The sequence below is a fragment of the Petaurus breviceps genome, unplaced genomic scaffold, assembly GCF_028583685.1.
Source record: "Petaurus breviceps papuanus isolate PSGF00001 unplaced genomic scaffold, PetGlider_PUasm1.0 90845, whole genome shotgun sequence".
Taxonomy (NCBI): Eukaryota; Metazoa; Chordata; class Mammalia; order Diprotodontia; family Petauridae; genus Petaurus; species Petaurus breviceps.
In genome coordinates, this window is record NW_027187359.1 from 17,397,599 (window position 1) to 17,402,126 (window position 4,528).

Sequence of the window (4,528 nt, forward strand, 5' to 3'; positions counted from 1 at the left end):
TGTGTGTGTGTGTGTGTGTGTGTGTGTGTGTGTGTGTGTGTGTGTGTGTGTTAAGTGTCTGAGACTGGATCTGAATTCAGTTACTCCTGACTCCAGGGCTGGTCCTCTACTCACAAGAGTTTCTTGAAGGATGATTTCTCTAGGTTGTTTTTTTTGGTTGTGGCTTTCAGGTGGTACAATAATTTTAAAATTATCTCTCCTGGATCTATATTCCAGATGAGTGGTTTTACAAATGAGATATTGCACATTGCCTTCTATTTTTTCATTTGTTTGGATCTGTTTAATATTATCTTGATTTCTCATAAAATCATTAGGTTCCAGTTGTTCCAATCTAATTCTGAAGGAATTATTGTCTTCAGTGAGCTTTTGAAATTCTTTTTCCATCTGGCAAATTTGACTTTTTAAGGCATTCTTCTCCTCATTGTCTTTTTGGTCTTCTTTTGCCATTTGAGTTAATCTATTTTTAAGGTGTCATTTTCTTCAGTCAGGTTGTTGATTCTCTTTTCATGATTTATTGCATCACTCCCATATCTCTTCCCAGTTTTTCCTCCATTTCTCTTACTTGATTTTCAGAATCCCTCTTGAGCCCCTCCATGGAGAGTTACCAGTTCACATTTTTCTTGGAAGCTTTTGGTGCAGGAGTTCTGACTTTGTTATCTTTCTCCAATTCCATGCTTGGATCCTTTTTGTCCCCCCAAAAGGATTCTAAATTTGGATTGCTTTGCTTCCTTATGTTGCCACTCAATTATTTGACTTTTGGGCTCTTTGCCACAGCAGAACTCTGTTTCCAGAGGGAAGAGCTTTGTTTCAAATCACTGAGATTTTTGCAGCTGCCAGAACTATTAAGAGGGTGCTATCTCTGTAGCCCCCACAAACTCTACTCACTGGTCACATACCTCAAGACCACCACCAAAGACCATGATCCAGACCCAGCCAGGTTAAAGCAAGTGCAGTTACTGTCTAAATGGTCACTTGGCCCCCCTACAATATGCAGGCCAGGAGCTCTGAAGAAGCCACATGGAGGCAGCTGCAGGGCCACCGCACCTCTGCCACTTCTAGCTCCAGGAGCAGGGGCCGGATCTGCTCCTCCATCCCCCCCCAATTCCAACAGCATTCTACACTGACTTCTCACTTTTTCTTTGGCATTTATGGTTGCTAATTCTTGAATCTGTCACTGCTGCTGGTGTTCCACTCTCCCAAAGTCTGCTTCAGTCTCTGGTTGGGCCACCCTGGGGCTAAAAACCACAGTCTCAAGCAGGGCTGGGCTTGACTCACAGCATGTTGTGATGCATTCTTCCTGTCCCCATCCCAGGTTGTCTTAAGCAGATTTGTTTTTCTCTGTCACTTTGTGCGTTCTGTAGCTCTAAAATTTGTTTAAAGTCATATTTCATAGGTATTTGAGGTGGTTGTGGGGGGAGGTCACAGAGTTATCTTACTTCTACACTGCCATCTTGGCTACATCCCCCTCAAATGTGTCTTTTTTGATATGCAGAATATTCCCTACATTTTAATTAGAAGCAGTGTTATAAAGAGGACAAGAACCTGAATACTAGGATACCGGGATTCTTGCCTTTTTTTTTTTGCTTTTTTTTTTTTGGAGGGCAATTGGGGTTAAGTAAGTTGCCCAAGGTTACATGGCTAGTTTTTCTTTTTTCTTTTTTTGTGTGTGGGTGTCTGAGGCCGGAACTGAACTCCAGTCCTCCTGAATCCAGGGCTGGTGCTTTACTCACTGCGCCACCTAGCCTCCCCGATTCTTGACTTTTAATTAATTTTTTTTCATTGCACAATTCACCTGGCCTACATGGTCTTGATGTTGTCTTCTGAAAATAAGAAAACCTGACTAAATGATCTTTCTGGTCCCTTTTATCTCTAATAATCTAAGTATCTTGACTCCTTGGTGTTATGGCATCTTTTGGTTTCTTTCCTTCCCCTCCACCATCTTTGTATTCCATTTTTCCTGTCTTTTCTGTTCATTTTTCTTCCCTCTTGTAAGCATCACACTAATAAATAATATGGTGAACATTTGCTGCCAAAGCATATTCTTTTCATTCTCTGGTTCAAATTACAGGCTGTGCTCTGAATGTGTTAATAAATGGCATCTATGCTCTCTGGTGATAGGCCTGTTTCCTTTCAACACTTTCTTTGATGATTCTTAACTTCCTTATTATATGATATCAATAAACTTTTGACCCAACAAAATTTCAAGTTTATGTCCCTCACTCCTGCACTTTGTTGAACTTACAAGAACACTATTCTGCTTAAGTTATCAATCTGTCTAGGTATCTTTTTCTAAGTAGCTAACAATCTGATTTCTATAGTTAGGAATCTGATTAGAAGGGCTATTAGAAACTGAAATTAGTCCCAAGGGCTGGTTGTGTAGGCTATTGGACTGGAAAATTCTAAGAATACTGGATATCTACTAATCTCTTTAAGCCACTAAGAGAGTCTAATCCCCAGAAGAATAATAGAATCAGTATTAGCATTAACATGAAGAGGCAGTATGGCACAGTAGAAGTGGTTGATTTGGAGGCTGAAGCTTTGGATTCAAATCCTAGCTTGTGCTATTTGTTTTACTTTGAGAAAAATGCTTATTTTTTCTGGGTCTTATTTATCTGTAAAATGAGTAGTTTAGGGTAGATGATCTCTAAAGTTCATTCCAACTCTTTAACTATGATTTATGAAAGTAAACTATCCTGAACTTTTTATACTTTCATTTGTGTTCATTTGCTTCTATCATGTCTCACTTATTATGCCCCTCTTTGGGGTTTTCTTGGCAGAGACACTGGAGTGGTTTGTCAATTATTTCTCCAGCTCAATTAAGTAACTTGCACAAAATCATACAGCTAGTAAATGTCTGAGGCCATATTTGAAGTCATGTCTTCCTGACTCAAGTCCCAGCACTGTATGGTCTGTGCCAACTAACTGCCTTTGACTTTCACACAACTTGAAATAATCCCTCTCTTCATGCCTGAAAGATATTTGTTCATCCTTCTATTTAAGGCCCTTTGGGTGCTGGGGGGAGTAAAATATTACAAAACAAAGTAAAAGAAAACAAAATACTCAAGAACTCAGGAGACAATCCTCATTACTGATGACAGCTAATCAGCACAATTGAACAGCACAGTGGAGACAGGCAGATCAATGGATAGAGTGCTGGATATGGAGTTAGGAAGACCTAGGTTTAAATCTGGCTTTAGCCACTAACTAGTGGTATGAGTCTGCGCAATTAACTTAACCTCTGTTTACCTTAATCCAGTATAGAAGGAAATGACAAATCACTCCAATATCTTTGACAAAAATTCCCCATGTGTGTGTGATATGGTCCATGGGATTACAAAACATCTGACACAACTTAACAGCTGAACAACAAGACAGACTAATAGATAGAGCAAAGGTATCATAAAGACCTAAGTTCAAATCTTGCCCCAGATACTTAAAAGCTGTGAGACACAGGGCATGTCCTTTAACCTCACAGCATCAATTACTGTATCTGTAAAATGGTTAAAATAATAGCATTTACTTCCCAGGTTGCATTAAGCACCAAATAAGAAAACATTTAAAGTGCTTTGCAAACCACAAATTACTATTTTAAAAGATAGCTATTGTTATTGTTGGATAGTTCTAATATTTAGAAATTTCTTTCTTAAAATGAGCAAATTCTGTTTCCTTATAGTATCCATCTATTGTTTCTACATCTGCCCTATAGAGTGACACAGTGTCTAATCCCTCTTCCATATGACAGCCCTTCAAATATTTGAAGATGGATATCATGATCCCTCCTGGGATGTATCCACCCTTTGACTTCAGAGGTATCTTCCTGCTTGTAATTCTGTAATAGTTCTTTACTTCATGATTCAGAAAAAAAAATATACATATATATACATACACACACATACACATACATATACACATATATGTAAGGTATTTCAGTTTGTGGGTGAAGATTAAAATATCTCCAAGTTGTCACCAGCTTTTACCAGAGCTATCCTTTGGCATTATTGTGACACAGATAAACTGTTCTTTGTCATCTTTTTCTCCCTTTGTACATCAAACAGAATGGACTTTGAACAGGTAATAGCACAATAACAATGGCTAGTAAGGCATAGAGAAGAATTGAGATAATGAGAGAGTGACTACCTGCCCTTAAGGCATGCAAGTAAAAAAAAAATTTAAGCTGCACTAAGACTTTTGGGACATCCTGTATAACTCAGCCTTATGTAAAACCAGTTGATATGGTGGCTAAACCTATGTCAGTGATGTGTTCAAGTTCACAGAGATCAGCAGAACTACCACAGAACTAAAGAGGGATAAATACAATGAATTCTATAAAAGCTAAAATTGGTGTCTACAAATTATAGACAAGTCAGTTTGACTTCAATTCATATAAAAAATGTGGGGGTGGCTAGGTGGCGCAGTGAATAGAGCACCAGCCCTGGAGTCAGGAGGACCTCAGTTTAAATCTGGCCTCAGATGCTTAACACACACACACACACACACACACACACACACACACACACACACACACACA